Below are 24,341 nucleotides of genomic sequence, written 5' to 3'. Positions count from 1 at the left end.
CCTTATGCAAAAAATCAACTTAACATGGATCAAAGACTTAAAAATCTAAGACCTGAAACCATAAAGATTCTAGAAGATAACATTGGAAAAACCCTTCTAGACATTCGCTTAGGCAAAGACTTCATGACCAAGAACTCAAAAGCAAATGCAACAAAAACAAAGATAAATGCATGGGACTTAATGAGATGAAAAAGCTTCTGCACAGCAAAAGAAACAATCAGCAGAGTTAACAGACAACCCACAGAGTGGAAGAAAATCTTCACAATCTGTGCATCTGACAAAGGACTAATGTCCAGAATCTACAAAGAAATCAAACAAATCAGCAAGAAAAAAACAAACAATCCCATCAAAAAGTGAGCTAAGGACATGAATAGACAATTTTCAAAAGAAGATATACAAATGGCCAACAAGCATATGGAACAATGCTCAACATCACTAATTATCGGGGAAATGCAAATTAAAACCACAGTGCAATAATACTACCTCACTCCTCCAAGAACAGCAGCCCTTGAATCCTAGATCTTCCATAAGAATGACCATAATCAAAAAATTTATAAGTATATTAGATGTTGGCATGGATGCAGTGAAAAGGCAACACTTTTACATTGTTGGTGGGAATGTAAACTAGTACAACCACTATGGAAAACAGTGTGGAGATTCCTTAAAGAACTAAAAGTAGATCTACCATCTGATTTAGCAATCCCACTGGTAGGTATCTAACCAGAGGGAAAAAAAATCATTATACAAAAAAGCTACTTACACACACGTTTATACCAGCACAATTTGCAACTGCAAAAATATGAAACCAGCCCTAATCCCCATCAATCAATGAGTGGATAAAGAAAATATGATATATATATACCATGGAATACTACTCAGCCATAAAAAGGAAGGAAATAATGGCATTCACAGCAACCTGGATGGAAATGGAGACTGTTTTTTCTTTTTTTTCTTTATTATACTTTAAGTTTTAGGGTACATGTGCACATTGTGCAGGTTAGTTACATATGTATACATGTGCCATGCTGGTGTGCTGCACCCACTAACTCGTCATCTAGCATTAGGTATATCTCCCAATGCTATCCCTCCCACCTCCCCCGACCCCACAACAGTCCCCAGAGTGTGATGTTCCCCTTCCTGTGTCCATGTGTTCTCATTGTTCAATTCCCACCTATGAGTGAGAATATGCGGTGTTTGGTTTTTCCTTCTTGCGATAGTTTACTGAGAATGATGATTTCCAATTTCATCCATGTCCCTACAAAGGACATGAACTCATCATTTTTTATGGCTGCATAGTATTCCATGGTGTATATGTGCCACATTTTCTTAATCCAGTCTATCATTGTTGGACATTTGGGTTGGTTCCAAGTCTTTGCTATTGTGAATAATGCTGCAATAAACATACGTGTGCATGTGTCTTTATAGCAGCATGATTTATAGTCCTTTGGGTATATACCCAGTAATGGGATGGCTGGGTCAAATGGTATTTCCAGTTCTAGATCCCTGAGGAATCGCCACACTGACTTCCACAATGGTTGAACTAGTTTACAGTCCCAGCAACAGTGTAAAAGTGTTCCTATTTCTCCACATCCTCTCCAGCACCTGTTGTTTCCTGACTTTTTAATGATTGCCAAACTAACTGGTGTGAGATGGTATCTCATTGTGGTTTTGATTTGCATTTCTCTGATGGCCAGTGATGATGATCATTTTTTCATGTGTTTTTTGGCTGCATAAATGTCTTCTTTTGAGAAGTGTCTGTTCATATCCTTCGCCCACTTTTTGATGGGGTTGTTTGTTTTTTTCTTGTAAATTTGTTGGAGTTCATTGTAGATTCTGGATATTAGCCCTTTGTCAGATGAGTAGGTTGCGAAAATTTTCTCCCATTTTGTAGGTTGCCTGTTCACTCTGATGGTAGTTACTTTTGCTGTGCAGAAGCTCTTTAGTTTAATTAGATCCCATTTGTCAATTTTGTCTTTTCTTGCCATTGCTTTTGGTGTTTTAGACATGAAGTCCTTGCCCATGCCTATGTCCTGAATGGTAATGCCTAGGTTTTCTTCCAGGGTTTTTATGGTTTTAGGTCTAACGTTTAAGTCTTTAATCCATCTTGAATTGATTTTTGTATAAGGTGTAAGGAAGGGATCCAGTTTCAGCTTTGTACATATGGCTAGCCAGTTTTCCCAGCACCATTTATTAAATAGGGAATCCTTTCCCCATTGCTTGTTTTTCTCAGGTTTGTCAAAGATCAGATAGTTGTAGATATGCGGCTTTATTTCTGAGGGCTCTGTTCTGTTCCATTGATCTATATCTCTGTTTTGGTACCAGTACCATGCTATTTTGATTACTGTAGCCTTGTAGTATAGTTTGAATTCAGGTAGTGTGATGCCTCCAGCTTTGTTCTTTTGGCTGAGGATTGACTTGGCGATGCGGGCTCTTTTTTGGTTCCATATGAACTTTAAAGTAGTTTTTTCCAATTCTGTGAAGAAAGTCATTGGTAGCTTGATGGGGATAGCATTGAATCTGTAAATTACCTTGGGCAGTATGGCCATTTTCATGATATTGATTCTTCCTACCCATAAGCATGGAGTGTTCTTCCATTTGTTTGTATCCTCTTTTATTTCCTTGAGCAGTGGTTTGTAGTTCTCCTTGAAGAGGTCCTTCACATCCCTTGTAAGTTGGATTCCTAGGTATTTTATTCTCTTTGAAGCAATTGTGAATGGGAGTTCACTCATGATTTGGCTCTCTGTTTGTCTGCTGTTGGTGTATAAGAATGCTTGTGATTTTTGTACATTGATTTTGTATCCTGAGACTTTGCTGAAGTTGCTTATCAGCTCAAGGAGATTTTGGGCTGAGACAATGGGGATTTCTAGATATACAATCATGTCATCTGCAAACAGGGACAATTTGACTTCCTCTTTTCCTAATTGAATACCCTTTATTTCCTTCTCCTGCCTAATTGCCCTGGCCAGAACTTCCAACACTATGTTGAATAGGAGTGGTGAGAGAGGGCATCCCTGTCTTGTGCCAGTTTTCAAAGGGAATGCTTCCAGTTTTTGCCCATTCAGTATGATATTGGCTGTGGGTTTGTCATAGATAGCTCTTATTATTTTGAAATATGTCCCATCAATACCTAATTTATTGAGAGTTTTTAGCATGAAGGGTTGTTGAATTTTGTCAAAGGCTTTTTCTGCACCTATTGAGATAATCATGTGGTTTTTGTCTTTGGCTCTGTTTATATGCTGGATTACATTTATTGATTTGCATATATTGAACCAGCCTTGCATCCCAGGGATGAAGCCCACTTGATCATGGTGGATAAGCTTTTTGATGTGCTGCTGGATTCAATTTGCCAGTATTTTATTGAGGATTTTTGCATCATTGTTCATCAAGGATATTGGTCTAAAATTCTCTTTTTTTGTTGTGTCTCTGCCTGGCTTTGGTATCAGGATGATGCTGGCCTCATAAAATGAGTTAGGGAGGATTCCCTCTTTTTCTATTGATTGGAATAGTTTCAGAAGGAATGGTACCAGTTCCTCCTTGTACCTCTGGTAGAATTTGGCTGTGAATCCATCTGGTCCTGGACTCTTTTTGGTTGGTAAGCTATTGATTATTGCCACAATTTCAGATCCTGTTATTGGTCTATTCAGAGATTCAATTTCTTCCTGGTTTAGTCTTGGGAGGGTGTATGTGTCGAGGAATTTATCCATTTCTTCTAGATTTTCTAGTTTATTTGCATAGAGGTGTTTGTAATATTCTCTGATGGTAGTTTGTATTTCTGTGGGATCAGTGGTGATATCCCTCTTATCATTTTTTATTGCGTCTATTTGATTCTTCTCTCTTTTTTACTTTAGTAGTCTTGCTAGCGGTCTATCAATTTTGTTGATCCTTTCAAAAAACCAGCTCCTGGATTCATTAATTTTTTGAAGGGTTTTTTGTGTCTCTATTTCCTTCAGTTCTGCTCTGATTTTAGTTATTTCTTGCCTTCTGCTAGCTTTTGAAAGTGTTTGCTCTTGCTTCTCTAGTTCTTTTAATTGTGATGTTAGGGTGTCAATTTTGGATCTTTCCTGCTTTCTCTTGTGGGCATTTAGTGCTATAAATTTCCCTCTACACACTGCTTTGAATGTGTCCCAGAGATTCTGGTATGTTGTGTCTTTGTTCTCGTTGGTTTCAAAGAACATCTTTATTTCTGCCTTCATTTTGTTATGTACCCAGTAGTCATTCAGGAGCAGGTTGTTCAGTTTCCATGTAGTTGAGCGATTTTGAGTGAGATTCTTAATCCTGAGTACTAGTTTGATTGCACTGTGGCCTGAGAGATAGTTTGTTATAATTTCTGTTCTTTTACATTTGCTGAGGAGAGCTTTACTTCCAAGTATGTGGTCAATTTTGGAATAGGTGTGGTGTGGTGCTGAAAAAAATGTATATTCTATTGATTTGGGGTGGAGAGTTCTGTAGATGTCTATTAGGTCTGCTTGGTACAGAGCTGAGTTCAATTCCTGGGTATCCTTGTTGACTTTCTGTCTCGTTGATCTGTCTAATGTTGACAGTGGGGTGTTAAAGTCTCCCATTATTAATGTGTGGGAGTCTAAGTCTCTTTGTAGGTCACTCAGGACTTGCTTTATGAATCTGGCTGCTCCTGTATTGGGTGCATATATATTTAGGATAGTTAGCTCTTCTTGTTGAATTGATCCCTTTACCATTATGTAATGGCCTTCTTTGTCTCTTTTGATCTTTGTTGGTTTCAAGTCTGTTTTATCAGAGACTAGGATTGCAACCCCTGCCTTTTTTTGTTTTCCATTTGCTTGGTAGATCTTCCTCCATCCTTTTATTTTGAGCCTATGTGTGTCTCTACACGTGAGATGGGTTTCCTGAATACAGCACACTGATGGGTCTTGACTCTTTATCCAATTTGCCAGTCTGTGTCTTTTAATTGGAGCATTTAGTCCATTTACATTTAAAGTTAATATTGTTATGTGTGAATTTGATCCTGTCATGATGATGTTAGCTGGTTATTTTGCTCATTAGTCGATGCAGTTTCTTCCTAGTCTCGATGGTCTTTACATTTTGGCATGATTTTGCAGCAGCTGGTACCAGTTGTTCCTTTCCATGTTTAGCGGTTCCTTCAGGAGCTCTTTTAGGGCAGGCCTGGTGGTGACAAAATCTCTCAGCATTTGCTTGTCTGTAAAGTATTTTATTTCTCCTTCACTTATGAAGCTTAGTTTGGCTGGATATGAAATTCTGGGTTGAAAATTCTTTTCTTTAAGAATGTTGAATATTGGCCCTCACTCTCTTCTGGCTTGTAGGGTTTCTGCCGAGAGATCCGCTGTTAGTCTGATGGGCTTCCCTTTGAGGGTAACCCGACCTTTCTCTCTGGCTGCCCTTAACATTTTTTCCTTCATTTCAACTTTGGTGAATCTGACAATTATGTGTCTTGGAGTTGCTCTTCTCGAGGGGTATCTTTGTGGCATTCTCTGTATTTCCTGAATCTGAACGTTGGCCTGCCTTGCTAGATTGGGGAAGTTCTCCTGGATAATATCCTGCAGAGTGTTTTCCAACTTGGTTCCATTCTCCCCAACACTTTCAGGTACACCAATCAGATGTAGATTTGGTCTTTTCACATAGTCCCATATTTCTTGGAGGCTTTGCTCATTTCTTTTTATTCTTTTTTCTCTAAACTTCCCTTCTTGCTTCATTTCATTCAATTCATCTTCCATTGCTGATACCCTTTCTTCCAGTTGATCGCATCAGCTCCTGAGGCTTCTGCATTCTTCACGTAGTTCTCAAGCCTTGGTTTTCAGCTCCATCAGCTTCTTTAAGCACTTCTCTGTATTGGTTATTCTAGTTATACATTCTTCTAAATTTTTTTCAAAGTTTTCAACTTCTTTGCCTTTGGTTTGAATGTCCTCCTGTAGCTCAGAGTAATTTGATCGTCTGAAGCCTTCTTCTCTCAGCTCATCAAAGTCATTCTCCATCCAGCTTTGTTCCGTTGCTGGTGAGGAACTTTGTTCCTTTGGAGGAGGAGAGGCGCTCTGCTTTTTAGAGTTTCCAGTTTTTCTGTTCTGTTTTTTCCCCATCTTTGTAGTTTTATCTACTTTTGGTCTTTGATAATGGTGATGTACAGATGGGTTTTTGGTGTGGATGTCCTTTCTGTTTGTTAGTTTTCCTTCAAACAGACAGGACCCTCAGCTGCAGGTCTGTTGGAATACCCTGCCGTGTGAGGTGTCAGTGTGCTCCTGCTGGGGGGTGCCTCCCAGTTAGGCTGCTCGGGGGTCAGGGACCCACTTGAGGAGGCAGTCTGCCCGTTCTCAGATCTCCAGCTGCATGCTGGGAGAACCACTGCCCTCTTCAAAGCTGTCAGACAGGGACATTTAAGTCTGCAGAGGTTACTGCTGTCTTTTTGTTTGTCTGTGCCCTGCCCCCAGAGGTGGAGCCTACAGAAGCAGGCAGGCCTCCTTGAGCTGTGGTGGGCTCCACCCAGTTCGAGCTTCCCGGCTGCTTTGTTTACCTAATCAAGCCTGGGCAATGGGGGGCGCCCCTCCCCTAGCCTCACTGCCGCCTTGCAGTTTGATCTCAGACTGCTGTGCTAGCAGTCAGCGAGACTCGGTGGGCGTAGGACCCTCTGAGCCAGGTGTGGGATATACTCTCGTGGTGCGCCGTTTTTTAAGCCCGTCGGAAAAGCGCAGTATTCGGGTGGGAGTGACCCGATTTTCCAGGTGCCCTCTGCACCCCCTTCTTTGACTCGGAAAGGGAACTCCCTGACCCCTTGCACTTCCCGAGTGAGGCAATGCCTCGCCCTGCTTCGGCTCGTGCACGGTGCACGCACCCACTGACCTGTGCCCACTGTCTGGCACTCCCTAGTGAGATGAACCCGGTACCTTAGTTGGAAATGCAGAAATCACCCGTCTTCCGCGTCGCTCACGCTGGGAGCTGTAGACCGGAGCTTTTCCTATTCGGCCATCTTGGCTCCTCCCCCCTGGAGACTGTTATTCTAAGTGAAGTAACTCAAGAATGGAAAACTAAACATTGTATTCTCAGTCATATGATTGAGAATCAGAATTCATATGATTCTCATTCATATGTGGGATCTAAGCTATGAGGATGCAAAGGCATAAGAATGATACATTGGACTTTGGGGATTTGGGGGAAAGGGTGGGGTATGGGGAGGAATAAAAGACTACACATTGAGTACAGTGTACACGGCTTGGGTGATACATCCACCAAAATCTCAGAAATCACCACTTAAAAACTTACTCATGTAACCAAACCACCGCCGGTTCTCAAAAACCTATTGAAATAAAAAAATTAAAATTTTTTTTAAAAAAACACAGACTGTCTAGTTCTAATTCCAATATGCTACTTACTAGCTGTGTGTCACTGGCAAGTTACATAACTTCTCTCACCCCCAGTTCCTTCCTCTGTAAAAATGGGGACAATAGAATATATCTCAAAGAGCTGTAAAAAAATAAGTTAATATTTATTTTAACTTCTATGTTAAATATCAGTTAGACATATTTAACTTATATGTCTAACATGTTTAAGTTAACTTATATTTAACTTATAAGTTAAACATTTATTAACTTTAAGTTAATATATGTAAAGTGCTTAGAACAGTTCTTAGCACAGAAAAAGCATTATAGAAATGTCTTTTTATTATCATTTATCTAGTAATGTATATGATGTTCAAGTAGAACATTTTATTAGACCTCAAAATGAAGAGAACATCACAAGATTTCAGAGCTGTTGATGTTTTAAGTGATTTGCCTACCAAGTGACTAAATTTATTAAGAATATTATTTTCACAAAAGTAAAAACAATCAAGAAACTTGTTAAAATTAATCCTAGACAGACTAACAATACTGCTAGTCTAAGCAACTTCAAAAAATGGGAATTAATGATTATCTTCTCTAACCTAAGTGAGTCCTAAATAAATGCATTTTATCTCCAAAGGATAAATAACTTATCTAATATTAATCAGACTTAATTAATTAAACTTATCTAATAATTAATTGGCATGCCTGATCTAGTTCTCTTAGATGCAGTAGTACAATGAAGCTGGCTAAAATTGGCTTAAGAGTTAAATTTTCAAAAACTTGGCAAGTCAGTTGTAAAACCATTGGTAGATTGAAATCAGCTATGATGGGAGAAACAGACAAACACAACCAGAGAAATAGACAAACACAACTAAACAGAGCTTTGTTTCTTAGGGAGCTGGTTTTAAACATTTACTAACACATCACTACCTACAAGTAGCATAATACTTGGATTTCATTAACAAGAGTCTTATTTTCATGCTGGCCATAATATTACTAATTTTTAACTAACGATTTAATTTACAGTTTCTTAAAAAGTCACTTCTGGTAGGACATGGTGGCTCGTGCTGATAAGCCCAGCACTTTGGGAGGCTGAGGTAGGAGGATCACTTGAGTCCAGGAGTCTGAGGTTACAGTGAGCTATGGCTATGTCACTGCACTACAGTCTGGGTGTCAGAGTGAGACCTTCTGTCTAAGAAAAAAGTCACTTCTGCTTAGCTTTTAGAGTGATTTCCTGTAGTCCAAATTGTAACTCCCTAAGCGTAGCTGCATGTTAGAATCCCCTGGAAGTTTTTAAACATATGAATACCAAGCTCGCACCCCAGACCCACTGAATTACAAATTACGGGTGATGGGTGAGACTCAGGCACCAATATTGTTAAAAGGTAAACTTAGGCACACAAAAATTTTAAAGAGTTTATTTGAGCCAACAGTGATTCATAAATCAGGCAGCCCCAAATCACAAGTGGTGTGGGCTCTAACCAGGTAGGAATCGGGGAAAACTTTTATAAGGTATTTCCAGAAGTAAGACAGAAAATATTTAATTGGTTAAAGTAGAACATCCCTATTTGGAGATTAGTTGGCAGTTTCTTATTGATAAAATTTCTAGTTAGAGGTTAGTTTGTGGTTTCGTGGTTTCTGATTGGTAGATTCTCTAATTAGATGTTAATTGGCAGTTCTGATTGGATAAGCTTAAGTTTCATTTTACTGTTTACACCAAATTGTGTTTAGTTTTGCTTAGGTGGGAACCCGAAGCACTCAGCCTAATAACCTAATTACTTTCTTTGACACTATTTTTCTTAATCTCCCAGGTGATTACAATATGTGGCCACTTTAAGCACCACTGTGCCAAAGTCTTCCGTAGTTAGAAATTTAACATAGTCTATTGTGTTGCTGTCAATAAAATGGAGTAAAATGTTACCAAAGTCAGGAGTACCAAGGGTTTCCAATGTGATATGAAATAATAGTAGATAGTAAAAATACTACCTTAAAAGCAATTTAGATGTAATCAAGTCCTTTGTTAAGGAAGCAACGGTTTACGTCTTATCTTTGTTATTTCCACAGGCAGCAACACAATTGGCCATTACTCAAGACAAAGCATATGGAAAAGTGAAGGTATAAAAATAGCAAAATGTGGATCAACAAGGAAAACAGATCTATAAAATAATGATACACCTTTGCAAAATATAAATCATCTTTCATCAGTATTTTAAAAGGTCGAATTACTCAAAAAAAAATGAGTATGGAGCTGATTATTTAAAAGATATTTCCCACATTTTGCTATCTACTTAAAAAAAAATCAATAATGGAATGCAAAGTTTTCAGGTCCCAGTTATCTGGGTTGGAATTTTGGCAGTCTTTTTGGAGCATGAAATCCTCCCTGCAGCTAACTGCTGTGCAGCTGTTTTAATTGGCCTGGTGGTACAGAGTGAATTTCCCAGTAGCATCAAAGGATTGATGCTTCTACCGGGAAAGGGTTTTGAAAACTCCATCTGCGACAAGGCTGTTTTTCATCCATTAAGAAAACTAGATAGTATTATTCCCTTGTTGGAATTTAAGAAGGACATAAATTTTGTTGCACAACCTGGCATTTGGCATTATAGTACTATTATTCTTGATCTTCTGTAATTACATTTTTCCAGATTGTTAGTGCATCATTAATGCATATAAATTGCATTAAATAAATTAAGTAGTATAGTGTAAATTGATGATAGTTCGGTTTGGTGGTTTCCAAAATAAATCACCAATAGACTTTTATTTTTTAATGTAATTTGGCTTCTGGGGAACACTTGCCCTTAAAGCCAGCACAAATTTAGATTTTTATTGAAATCTATCTTGTATTATGTCTCATTTTATTCATTTCAGTCACATCTTCCTCAGATAGATTGTGTGCTGTTGAAGGTGGGACACAGCTACCTAAACTGCTTTGTGTCCATGAAAGCTCCCAGGAAAGTCTAGGTTACCGCAAGTATTACTGAAATACCAGGCTGACATGGGAAGCTGCATGGCATCTATTGCCTATTCTGTGTATTAGAGAAGCAAGAATACTGAAAGTATAGTGGGAAAACAAGGATTTGAACTCTGGCTTTGCCACTTATTACCTGTGTGGCATTAAGTCACAAACTCTAACTTGCAATTTCCTAATTTATACAATGGGGCCATAATAGCTACCCCACACAGTTGAAATGGAAGAAAAATATATGATGCTTGTGAAAGCACTTTGTAAAGTGTAAGATGTTATTAGTACATAAAATATTGTTATTATTATGCCTGTGTTTCTAAGCACACATGAATACAAACCCTTTTAATCAGCGTGGAGATTTTTTGTTTTGAGTGGCTTTCTTGTATGAGTGCTCCAAATAATGATTGTATATAGAGCCTTTTCTGTTTATCAGGCTCCTGAATTGGTTGTAAAAAATAGAGGGAATAACATTAAATATATTACACAGCCTTGATTTGTTCTAACTAATAAAGGGAAAGAGATTAGATAAGATGCTGTTAAATCGAGTTTTATTCAGCATCTGAAATCACAGACTTGGACCCTAGTTCTATTACCCGCTCCCACTTCCTGCCAGCCGGGTGACCTCACGCAGCTCATTCCATCATTGCATAGCCCCAGCTTCTCCATCTTTAAAGGAGGGGCCAATCTGGATAGATCCTAATTAGTTATAAATTTGATACTGTTGTATCTAATATAATTGGCTATTTGATATTGAAATAACATTTTTTTGTGAACTTTTCTGTTCAATAGCTGTCTGCTTTCCAACACTTCCAGAAGTTCTATGTGAACAGAGATATGCATTTCACATATTTCCTTTCACACCCCACCTTGTTTCCCATCCCATAGATACCTCATCATTCTTCAACAGACAAAAATTTCATTTCTGACTTCTCTGACCTGCGCGGAAGGAGGTGCATTTAATAATTCTCTTCACTTTGCTAGCACCGCAATATAACAATTTATTTAAACCTCTAATACTAGAATGAGAGCTCAATTGAAAAAAATTTAAATTTTAAATTTTAAAAACTTCCAGCCTACAGTGTTTGATTTATAGAAGAGTCTTTGTAAATGTTTGCTGAATAAAGGAATGCATGAATAAGTACCAGTTCACCAATTCTGGCCACAGTATCCTGTACACAGAAGGCCCATCCATGCTGAGTTGGAAAACAAACAGATGGATAAATTTCCCAAAGGTTAGTCAAGGTAAATTCTTTTCCTTGGAATTTCGCAGACAAAGAGGAACAATGAAAGGCCATTATAGTATGCTGTCATGTCTAATTTTCCCGTTCTTTCCTTTTGAAATGGTTAGGCCTGGAATGTTAAACAGGAAATCTGTCTGCTTCTCTGTTTCTCTGGTAAGTCACATGCATAGCCCAGAGATTGTACCTAAAATAATTTCACAGGAAAGCCAGGGATTTTCTTATTGAAAAATCATGAAACACAGATGAATGAATGAGTCTATGAAATAGTTGTATGATTAAGATTTATTTCTGCTTGAACAAAATAGATTACAGCAGTTCTGAGATCATTTCCATTGCAAGCTCTGTATTTATCTTGCATAGAATGCATGTTGGTTTTAGATTTTTGAAATGTTCGTGTGAGTGCAAAAACATTTGGGTGAGGAGGACACAGGGAATTATTAGAAAAGCACGGAAGAAGACTCCTTTGGTTCTCTGCGTTTTTGTGAACCATCTTTATAGCTCATTGAATCCCAGAATTCCTGTGGGGTCCATCAGAGATCCACACAGCCTTCCTGCTGATTTATATCCGCTTTGCAGATTCAGCTGGTAGAAATGTGAGATCATTTTTAGACCATTCTACAGTCAGCAAATGCCTAAATTAAAGCATATTTGCCTGCTTTCAGCCAAAATGATCTGGTCATCAGCATGGCAGCGGGTGAGAAATGAGGGAAAGTATTTGAAATAATTCCCAGGTAGAAACTGAAATAACTCCCAGGTGAACAGAAAGGAATGTAAATCTATCCTGATGAAAGGTTCTCCTCCCTGGAGAAAGTAGGAAGAAGGGAATACCATCAAATATTAAATTAGGGCTATCACGATTTGTGGCATTACTCCAGAAAGTAAAATTATGGTTCAAAGCCACAGGAACATTAAATAATACCGCTGTCGTGCTGGACCCCTATCAACTTCAACAGAAATGGCACCAGGTCCAAGAGGCTGAAGAAGAGACCCACAGTCAGCAAACAAGACATAGGATTTACTGAGGACTTACATACAGGGATGGTCCAGTGGTTGTGAGCTGAACAGGAGAACTGCCCCCATTTGTAAAGAGCATGTGGTTTATATAGATCAGGTGCATCTGCATTCTCGGGGTATGCTTAAGCTAAACTACTGCTGTCAGGTGCATCTGCCAGACACTCCATCCCAGCATACCCTTGAATGGCCCTCACATTCCTCTCACTCCATTTTTCTGCAATTTCCCTGGGGCCAGGTATGCAGAGAAGCCTTGCAACCAGATGCAAAAGCACCATTTGCCCATAGAGTTTCTCCATCTCTCCTAAGTCAGAGGTCACTAGGGCTGCTCTAGACACCGACTGTCCTACCAAGGGGCTTAGGTTGGGTACCCATGCACCATACCATTGGTTGGGTGCTGACTTTAAGATGGCTCTTTCATGCCAGCAGTGAAAAGCTCATTGTCGGTACCTCAGCAATGGTCAGTAGGGATAATATGCTTCCCCACTAATTCCCAGGGGATGTACTGCAATTCCGCCATAGTCTGCCATAGCAAAGCAGATGTGGGGACATTCACCTCATTTGGCCAGGCTGCCTTGTAACCCACAACTACCCAGCTGAGGAAGGGGCTGGCCCGATCCTCATTTTCAGCACTATAGAGGCCCTGCCTCAGGGCCAAGTGGTCTATGATAGGTGCCATTTTACTCATCTCAAATCAAGAGAGTACACTACCCTCTGCCCCCATGTCCCACGGATGGAGAAGCCACCCCGTGATCAACTCCCTCCTCCACTGCCTGAACCCACTTCTTACCTCCACCAGCTCCACAGCAGTGTACAGTCTTTCAGGATGGGGCAAGTTTTACTGATCTACTCCCTGTGGGTGTGGCCAGGTTGCCTCCTTTCCAGTAGTGACCACGGGTGGGCAGAGAGAACAGAAACCTCTTTAGGCACCTCCCAGACCTCACTCTCCTCCCCACTAGAGCTCTCCATTGGGTCCCAGGACTTAGGGTCCCAGGACGATTTAAGTCATCATAGCCTCATCTTGTTGGCATGGGAGTTGGTGACCCTTCAAACACACTAGCCAATAAGCCAGGGTCTCCATTTTGCCATCCTGTTCCCTCAGGCAGGACAGTAACATCTCCAGTGTTACAGCCTGAACTAATCTGGCACCTCTATCTTGTCAAAACTCATTTAACAAGTGATGAACTCTTGCCTGCACTGTGAGCTCAGCCTCAGCTTGGAGCGCAGTCAGGAATGACCAGTCAACTTGGAATCTGACCTTCGCTCAATTAGATCTGTCCCCTGCAACAACTCTTCCAGACTCCAGCCTTTTCAGGGTGTCCACATGGTGGGCCCCATCCATCAGGGATGGTGGCTATCAGGCCCCACATTGAAGTGGACAGCCAGCCTGGATTTTCCCCAGGGATTACCCCTTCCCTAATCCCGTCATCTCTGCACTCTTGGGGTTTTCTCCACCTCCTGCCTGGCTCACCAATTGTCCTGAGAAATCCCTATAGACTTCAGCAGAGATGGCACCATGTCCAGGAGGCCAAAGAAGAGACCCAGATCCAACAAGTGAGACATAGAGATGGTCCAGTGGCAGTGGGCTTGACAGGAGAGCCACTCCCATTTGTAAAAAGCATAAAGTTGATACGGATCAGGTGCATCTGCATTCTCGGGGCATACTTAAACTACTGCTATCAGTTGAGTTTGCTGTATCCCCCTCCCCACTTTCTTGATCCCAATAAATATAGTGGGAAAAACACACTATTTCCACTACACGGTATTTGTTAAAAATAATTTTTAAAAACCATGTTAAACACCACTTTAAACAAGTAACTTGCTTGGCAAATCACAGCCCTAATTCAATGGGCAGAGACTTTCATTGAATAAATATTACTGAGAAAGAAAGATGAGTGAAAAGAGGCCCTGCCATCAAGTGGGGGGACCAGGTCAGAGGTGAAGAACAGAAACATGTTGTGAAAATATATATATATATATATATATATATATATATATATATATATATATATATGTATATAATGAGTTTGGTGCTGTTCTTTGAGGGTGGATTTAAGGAAGGCACTGGGTATGATCTCAAACATGGATATGGAGTGGTTCTATGCTCTATTATCCACTGTCTGTCACTAAGAATTTTACCTGAAGGGCAAAGGAAGACTTCCTAGAAGTTATATCATTGGAGTTTCCACAGCCTTTCATAAATCAACTTTCCCTTATGACTGCAAGTGTGGTGTAGCCCAGGCAGGCCTGATGAGCAGTGCAAATTCCCTGCCCTATGCTCACAGCCACAGCCTAGCATGCACCGGGGACTTAATGCTCACAATTATCTCTTACTTACTATGCTGGCAGTTGTAGCCAATCATAATCAAACAAGTCCAGCAAGGTAAAGGCTATACAAGGTACGTGAGAAAATCTTAATGTGTTAAAAGGGGACATCCGGCAGTTCTCATTTTGTGGTGAACTAAAAGCTCTCATGACATTCAGTATGGGTCTTAGCTGTTTCTGGCAAATTACTTTTGTCTGGAAAGCCATGTAAACACAAAGGTCAAATTCTGCTTTTTCTTTTATAATAGTCCGCATGATTAGTGGAAGACATGAATTGAGAGAGTCTGTAAGAAGGCTGAACCAAATAGCAAAATATATTTAAAAATTTTCCAAAGAATTTAATTAAAACCTACACCTCACTTTAACTACATCCCTTTGTTGAACACCATACCTTATTAATAGGGTAAGTGCTGGAAATGAACTAAAGGTGTTTTATAGAACAATATAAAATAAGTTGTTTTAGTTGGTATTTTTCAATGTTTTAAAAATACAGTCATACCCCACATAACATTTTGGTCAACATCAGCCTCCATATATGACAGAGGGTTGCCCTATACAGACATACCATCTTTTATATGATTTTTTACTGTACCTTTTCTATGTTTACATGTTTAGATGCACAAATACTTACCATTATGTTACAATTGCCTACAGTATTCAGTACAGTAACATGCTGTACAGGTTTGAGGCCTTGGAGTAATAGGCTATACCAAATAGCCTAGGGTGTAGTAAGCTATACCATCTGGATTTGCGTAAGTACACTCTATGATGTTCACACAATGACAAAATCACCTAACGACACGTCTCAAAACTTCTTGTAGTTAAGTAATGCTAAGGGACATCATTAAGCAATGTATGACTATATTGTTTTCTTTTATATCCTATTGCCAAGCATTGGATAAAGCAAAAGAAAGATTTCTGTTAATGCCTTAGGGTTTAAAGCAATTAAGTGCAAATAACTTGACAGAATTCATAGCACCCTGGGAAGTAGCAGCTCAGGAAGCTGTTTAACTCAGATGATTTGGTCCTCTATTGCCCAAGAAAGTGATTCTATATCAGCATATATGTCATGAAAGAGAGAGAGAAAAATCTTTTTAATGGATTGAAATGTTGTTTAATAGTTCTTTTGGGGAAACCTGTGAAAATTTGTATTACTTCTAAGTTACATAAAGTTCCATTTCAGTTGACAAGTACTCTCTGCTATCTCACTTTCCTATATAAAAAAAGTTAAACAATATTTACTGAGCTTTTACTATAAGCTAGACACTATTCTTAGTATTTTGTTTGTATTACCTATTTAATTACTAAAATAACCCAGAAAGTAGATTTTTTTATTTCTATTTTACAGACAGGGAAACTGAGGCAGAGTGGTTAAAAACTTGTACAAGGTCACACAACTAGTGAGTCTTGAATTTGAATTTGATAAGCTTCCTGAAAGCTGGTGCTTACAACTACTTACGACTACAATCAAATACCAAGTTTTTTTCATTTCCCTATCAAATACGATTATTAAATTGCATTTTTCAATCAGCTTCTTTTTTATTAATTGCATTTGCATTATTTGTTGTGGGTACATAGTAGATATATATGAGTTACATGAGATATTTTTATACAGGCATGCAATATGTAATAATTATATCAGAGTAAATGGGGTATCCATCACCTCAAGTATTTATCCTTTGTGTTTCAAACAATCCAGTTATACCCTTTTAATTATTTTTAAAAGCATATTTAAATTATTTTTTACTATAGTCACCCTGTTATGCTGGCAAATACTAGGTCTTATTTATTCTAACTAATTTTGGACTCATTAACCATCCCTCCTAACCTCCCACCCTCACTACCCTTCCCAGCCTCAGGTAACCACCTTTTCACTCTCTATCTCCATGAGTTCAATTGTTTTAATTTTGAGCACCCACAGATAAGTGAGAACATGTGATGTTTTTCTTTTTGTGTGGTATGGTTTGGCTGTGTCCCCAACCAAATCTCATCTTGAACTGTAGTTCCCATAATCCCCGCATGTGGGAGGAACCCACTGGGAGGTAACTGAATCATGGAGGCGGTTACTTCCACGCTGTTCTTGTGATAGTGCGTTCTCATGAGATCTGATGGTTTTATAAAAACCCGTATAAAAACCTTTGCTCTGCACTTCTTCTTGCTGCTGCCATGTAAAGAAGGATATGTTTGTTTCCCCATCCACCATGATTGTAATTTCCTGAGGCTTCCCCAGCCCTGCCAAACTGTGAGTCAATTAAACCTCTTTCCTTTATAAATTACCCAGTCTCAGGTATGTCCTTATAGCAGCATGAGAACGGACTAATACACTGTGCCTGGCTTATTTCATTTAACATAAAGACCTCTAGTTCCATCCATGTCATTTCAAATGACAGAATCTCATTCTCTTTCATGGCTGAATGAATGGTATTCCTTTCTGTATATGTACCACATTTTCTTTATCCATTCGCCTGTTGATGGGTACTTAGGTTGTCCCCCATTTTGGCTATTGTGAATAGTGCTGCCATAAACATGGCAGTGCAGATATCTCTTTGACGTAGTGATTTCCTTTCTTTTGGGTATATACCTAGGAGTGGCATTGCTGGATTATATGGTACCTCTATTTTTAGTTTTTTGAGGAGCCTGCCAACTGTTCTCCATAGTGGTTGTACGAATTTACATTCTCATCAACAGTGTACAAGGATTCCCTTTTCTCCACATCCTAGCCAGTATTTGTTATTGCTTAACTTTCAGATAAAAGCAATTCTAACTGAGGTGAGATGATATCTCAATGTAGTTTTGATTTGCATTTCTCTGAAAATCAATGATTTTGAGCACCATTTCATATATCTGTTTGCCATTTGTCTGTCTTCTTCTGAGAAATGTCTATTGAGAGATTTTGCCCATATTTTAATTGAATTATTAGATTTTTTTCCTATAGAGTTGTTTGAGCGCCTTGCATATAATCTAGTTGTTTTTATATCTATTTAATTTTTAACTTTTTATTTTAAGTTCAGGGGTACATGTGCAGGATGTGCAGGTTTGTCACACAGGTAAATGTATGTAATGGGGTTTTGTTGTACAGATTATTTCATCACTTAGGTATTAAGCCTAGTATCCATTAGCTATTTTTCCTGATCCTCTCTCTCCTTCCACCTTCCACCCTCCAATAGGCCCCAGTGTGTGTTGTTCCCCTTTATGTGTCCATGTGTTCTCATCATTTAATTTCCACTGATAAGTGAGAACATGCCATATTTGGTTTTCTCTTCCTGCATTAGTTTGTTAAGGATAATAGCTTCCAGCTCCACTCATGTCCTTGCAGAGGACAGGATCTCATTCTTTTTTATGGCTGCATAGTATTTCTTGGTGTGTATGTACCACATTTTCTTTATCTAGTCTATCTCTGATGGGTATTTAAGTTGATTCCTTTTCTTTGCTATTGTGAGTAGTGCTGCAATGAACATATGCATGCATGTGTCTTTATAATAGAACAATTTATATTCCTCTGGGTATATACCCAGTAATGGGCTTCCTGGGTCAAATGGTATTTCTGTCTTTACGTCTCTGAGAAATTGCCACACGATCTTCCACAATGGTTGAGCTAATTTACACTCCCACCAAGAGTGTATATGCATTCCCTTTTCTTTACAACCTCGCTAGCATTTGTTATTTATTGACTTTTTATCAGTAGCCATTCTGACTGGTGTGAGATGGTATCTCATAGTGGTTTTGATTTACGTTTCTCTAATAATCAGTGATGCTGAGGTTTTTCTCATATGATGTTAGTCGCATGTATGTCTTTTCTTGAGAAGTGTCTGGTCATATCCTTTGCCCACTTTTTAATAGGGTTGTTTCTTGCAAATTTAAGTTCTTCATAGATTCTGGATATGAGACCTTTGTCAGGTACATAATTTGCAAATATTTTCTTGCATTCTGTAGGTTGTCTGTTTCCTCTGTTGATAGGTTTTCGCTGTACAGAAGCTCTTAAGTTTAATTAGATCCCCTTTGTCAATTTTTCTTTTTGTTACAAATGTTTTCGGTGTCTTCGTCATGAACTCTTTGTCCATGCCTATGTCCTGAATGATATTGCCTAGGTTGTCTTCCAGGCTTTCTATAGTTTTGGGTCTTACATTTGAGTGTTTAATCCATCTCGACTTAACTTCTGTATATGGAGTAAGGAGGGGTCCAGTTTCAGTTTTCTGCATATGGCTAGCCAGTTATCCCAGCACCATTTATTGAATAGAAAATCCTTTTCCCATTTCTTGTTTTTCTCAGCTCTGTCAAAGATCAAATAGTGGTAGGTGTGTGGTCTTATTACTGGGTTCTCTATTCTGTTCCATTGGTCTATGTGTCTGTTGTTGTATCAGTACCATGCTGTTTTGGTTACTGTAGCCCTGTAGTATAATTTGAACTTGGGTGGCGTGATGCCTACAGCTTTGTGTTTTTTGGCTTAGAATTGCCTTGGCTATTCAGGCTCATTTTTGGTTCCATATGAATTTTAAAATAGTTTTCTCTAATTCTGTGAAGAATGTCATTGGTAGTTTAATGAGAATAGCATTGAATCTTTAAATTGCTTCGGGCAGTATGGCCATTTTAACTATATTGATTCTTCCTATCCATGAGCATGGAATGTTTTTTCCACTTGTCTGTGTCACCTCTGATTTCTTTGAGCAGTGCTTTATAGTTCTCATTGTACAGATCTTTCACCTCCCTTGTTAGCTGTATTCCTAGCTATTTTTTTAATGACAATTGTGAATGGGGTTGCCTTTCTGATTTAGCTCTCTGATTGTTGGTGTTTAGGAATGCTAGTGATTTTTGTACATTAATTTTGTATCCTGCAAATTTGCTGAAGTTGTTTATCAGCTGAAGGAGCTTTTGGGGTGAGACTATGGGGTTTTCTAGATATAGAATTATGTCATCTGTGAACAGAGATAGTTTGACTTCCTCCCTTCCTATTTGGATGCCCTTTCTTTCTTTCTCTTGCCTGATTGCCCTGACTAGGACTTCTAATACTATGTTGAACAGAAGTGGTGAGAGGGCATCCTTGTCTTGTGCCAGCTTTCAAGGGGAATGTTTCCAGCTTTTGCCCATTCAATATAATGTTGGCTATAGGTTTGTGATAGATAACTTATATTTTGAGGTATGCTCCTTTACTACCAAGTTATTGAGAGTATTTAACATAGGGGGATGTTGAATTTTATCAAAAGCTTTTTCTGCATCTATTGAGATAATCATGTAGTTTTTATCTTTAGTTCTGTTTATGATTAATCACATTTATTGATTTGCATATGTTGAATCAACCTTCCATCCCAGGGATGAAGCCTACTTGATCATGGTGGATTAGCTTTTTGTTGTGCTGCTAGATTCAGTTTGCAAGTATTTTGTTGAGGATTTTGCACCGATGTTCATCAAGGATATTGGCGTGAAGTCTCTGCCAGGTTTTGTATCAAGATGATGCTGGCCTTATAGAATGAGCTGGTGAGAAGTCTCTCCTCCTCAGTTTTCTGGAATAGTTGCTGAAGGAATGGTACCAGCTCTTCTTTGTACATCTAGTAGAATTTGCCTGTGAATCCATCAGGTCCTGGGTTTCTCTTTTTGTTTTTGTTTTGTTTTTGTTTGTGTTTGTCTGTTTGTTTTGGTGAGTTGGTAGGCTATTTATTACTGATTCAATTTTGGAGCTTGTTATTGGCTCAGTCTTGGGAGGGAGTATGTGTCCATGGATTTACTGATCTCTTCTAGGTTTTCTAGTTTGTGTGCATACAGGTGTTTGTAGTTTCTAATGGTTGTTTTTATTTCTGTGGGGTCAGTAGTAACATTCCCTTCACCATTTATAATTGTGTTTTTTATATTTTTCTCTTTCCTTCTTAATTAGTATAGCTAGTGGTCTATCTTATTTTTTTTTCAAAAAACTAATTCCTGGATTCATTGATCTTTTGAGTGGTTTTTCCAGATTGTTCACAGTTGGCATATAGAAATGCCACCAATATTTGTATGTTGATTTTGTATCCTGAAACTTTACTGAGTTTGTTTATTCACTTCTAATAGTTTTCTGGTGAGGACTTCAGGTTTTTCCAAATGTAAGATTATATTATCTGCAAACAAGGAAAATTTGGCTTCTTCCTTTCCAATTTGGATGCCCTTTATTTCTTTCTCTTGTCTGATTGCTCTAGGTGGGACCTCCAGTACTATGTTTGAATAGCAGTGGTGTCAATGGACAAACTTTCCATGTTCCAGATCTTACAGGAAAGGCTTTCAGGTTTTCCCCATTCAGTAGGATATTAGTTGTGAGTCTGTTGTATATGGTTTTTATTATGTTGAGGTATGTTTCTTCTATACCCAGTTTTTTCAGGGTTTTTATTATGAAGGGATGTTGAATGTTATCAAATGTTTTTCAGCATCAATTAAAATGATCACATGGTTTTTGCTCTTCACTCTGTTGATATGATGTGTCATATTGGTTGTTTTGCCTATGTTGAACCATCCTTGCATGTTGGGGATAAATCCCACTTGTCATGATGAATGATCTTTTTAAGTGTTGTTGAATTTTGTTTGCTAGTATTTTGTTGAGGATTTTTGCATCAATATTCATTAGAGATAATGGCCTATGGGTTCTTTATTTGTATTTTTGGATGTATCTTTGTCTGGCTTTATTATCAGGGTAATATTGGACTCATAGAATTAATTTGGAAGAATTTCCTCCTCCTCCTGTAATTTTCAGAATGGTTTGAGTAGGATTAGTGTTACTTTTTTTTTTTTTTTAATGTTTGATAGAATTCAGCAGTGAAACCACTGAGTCTCAGACTTGTTTTGCTGGCTGGAAGACTTTTTATTATGGCTTCTATCTCATTACTTATTATTGATCTGTTCAGGTTTTGAATTTCTTTATGGTTCAGTCTTAGTTGGTTGTACGTATCTAAGAAGTTCTCCATTTCTTCTAGGTTTTCCAATTTATTGGCATATAGTTGCTTATAGTAGCCATTAATAATCCTTTGAATTTCTGCAGAATCAGTTGTAATGTCTTTTTTTCTTCTCTGATTTTATTTATTTGGGTCTTCTGTCATTTTTTCTTAGTTAGCCTGACTAAAGGTTTGCCAATTTTGTTTAACTTTTCAAAAAACCAATTTTTTTCATTGATATTTTGTATTATTTTAGTCATTTCAAATTCATTTATTTCTGCTCTGATCTTTAGTATTTCTTTTCTTCTACTAATTATGGTTTTGATTTGCTCTTGCATTTCTAGTTCTTTAAGATGCATTGTTAGGTTTATTTGAAGTTTTTCTTCTTTTTTGATGTAGACACTTATAACCTCTTCTCTTCATACTGCTTTTGCTATATCCCATAGGCTTTGGTATGTTGTGTTTCCATTATCATTTGTTTCAATAAATTTTTCAATTTTCTTCTTAATTTATTGACTCACTGGTCATTCAGGAGCACATTGTTTAATTTCCATGTATTTATGTAGTTTTCAAAATTCCTCATTATTGATTTCCAGCTTTACTCCATTGTGGTCAGAGAAGATGCTTGATATTATTTCAATTTTTTGAATGTTCTGAGACTTATTTTGTAACCTAACATATGGTCTATCCTTGAGAATGATCCAAGTGCTGAGGAAGAATGTGTATTCTGCACCCATTGGATGAAATGTTCTGTAAATATCCATTAGTTCCATTTGGTTTGTAGTGCAGATTAAGTCTGTTTCTTTGTTGATTTTCTGTTTGGAAGATCTGTCCAATGCTGAAAGTGAGGTGTTGAAGTCCCCAGCTCTTATTGCAGTGGGGCCTCTCTCGCTCTCTGGCTCTAATATTATTTTCTTTAAATATCTGGGTGTTCCAGTGTTGGGTGCATAGATATTTACAATTGTTATATCCTCTTACTAAATTGACCCCCTTTACTGTTATATAGTGACATTTATCCCTTCTTATAGTTTTTGTTTTGAAGCCTATTTTTGCTGGGATAACTATAGCTATTCCTGCTTTTTTTGGTACTATTTGCATAAACAAACAAGCAAGCAAAAAGAAAACTAATAACTCTGCACCTTAACTTCATCTGCCCACTTTTTAACCTTTTGTTTTTCCTATTTATATCTTATTGTACTATGTCTTGAAAACTTACTGTAGTTATTATTTTTTATTGGTTCATTGTTGAGTCGCTCTACTTAAGAGTAGTTTATACACCACACTTAAGAGTAGTTTAAAAACTGTGTACTTGCTATTACTAGTGAGTTTTGTACCTTCAGATGATTTCTTATTTCTCATTTACATCTTTTTCTTTCTCAATAAAGTACTGCCTTCAGCATTTGTAGTATGACAGGTCTGATGTTGATGAAATCCTTGAGCTTTTGTTTGTCTTTTATTTCTCCTTCATGTTTGAAGGATATTTTCACCAGATATACTATTCCAGGGTAAAAGTTTTGTTTTGTTTCCCTTCAGCACTTTAAATATGTCATGCCATGCTCTCCTGGCCTGTAAAGTTTCAACTGAAAAGTCTGCTGCCAGACGTATCAAAGGTCCATTGTATGTTATTTATTTTCTCTTGCTGCGTTTAGGATGCTTTCTTTATCCTTGACCTTTGGAAGTTTGATTATTAAATACCTTGAGGTAGTCTTCTATGCATTAAATCTGCTTGTCGTTCTATAACCTTGTTATACTTGGATATTGATATCTTTCTCTAGGTTTGGGATGTTCTCTGTTATTATTACTTTAAATAAACTTTCTGCCCCATCTCTTTCTCTACCTCCTCTTTAAGGCCAATAGCTCTTCAATTTGCCCTTTTGAGGCTATTTTCTAGATCCTGTAGGCATGCTTTTTTTTAAATTATTTTTTCTTTTGTTTCTTCTGACTGTGTATTTTCAAATAACCTGTCTTCAAGCTCACAAATTCTTTCTTCTGCTTGATTAATTCTGCTATTAAGACTCTAATGCATTCTTCAGTATGTCAATTGCATTTTTCAGCTCCAGAATTTCTGCTTGATTCTTTTTAATTATTTTAATTTATTTGTTAAATTTATCTGATAGAATTCTGAATACCTTCTCTATGCTACCTTGAATTTAGTTGAGTTTCCTCAAAACAGCTATTTTGAATCCTGTCTAAAAGTTTACATATCTTTGTCTTTGCAAGACAAAGTCTTTGTAAGACAAAGTCCTCCCCAGTCTTCCCTCTCCTCTCCTCAAGCAGAAAGAAGGGGTCTCTTTTGGAGCTGCAAGCTGTGCTGCATGGGGTTAGGTGAAGTGTGCTGCCAGCACTACCCTAGCCACCACAACTGGTGTCTCAGTAGATCACTCACCCTCCCAAGTCCCTTGGCTGTAAGCCCAGTTTAGCACTAGGACTTGCCTAGGAGTTGCAGTCCTTATGGCCTAGACAGCTTTTCAAGTTTATTTAGAACCCAAAAGCCTTTTAGCCTACAATAGTGATGCTTGTGGGAACTCAAGTTTCAATTGCTGGGGTGGGCAATTCCCCTCCGGTTAGGGCTGGGCTAAATACTCTGTGTACAGGTGTCAGCTGAGTT

The 24,341-nt window shown here is 38.2% G+C and overlaps 1 long non-coding RNA gene across 1 annotated transcript in view; it reads right to left on the bottom strand.

Annotated features, from left to right (window-relative positions):
- The window catches only part of LOC134730985 (uncharacterized), a 304,042-nt gene that overhangs the window by 242,955 nt on the left and 36,746 nt on the right, over window positions 1-24,341 (bottom strand). The gene's annotated exons all lie outside the window — the stretch shown is intronic.

Source organism: Pan paniscus, chromosome 7, assembly GCF_029289425.2.
Source record: "Pan paniscus chromosome 7, NHGRI_mPanPan1-v2.0_pri, whole genome shotgun sequence".
Classification (NCBI taxonomy): domain Eukaryota; kingdom Metazoa; phylum Chordata; class Mammalia; order Primates; family Hominidae; genus Pan; species Pan paniscus.
Note: the sequence above shows the minus strand (reverse complement) of the source record. Positions and strands in the feature narration are given on the sequence as shown.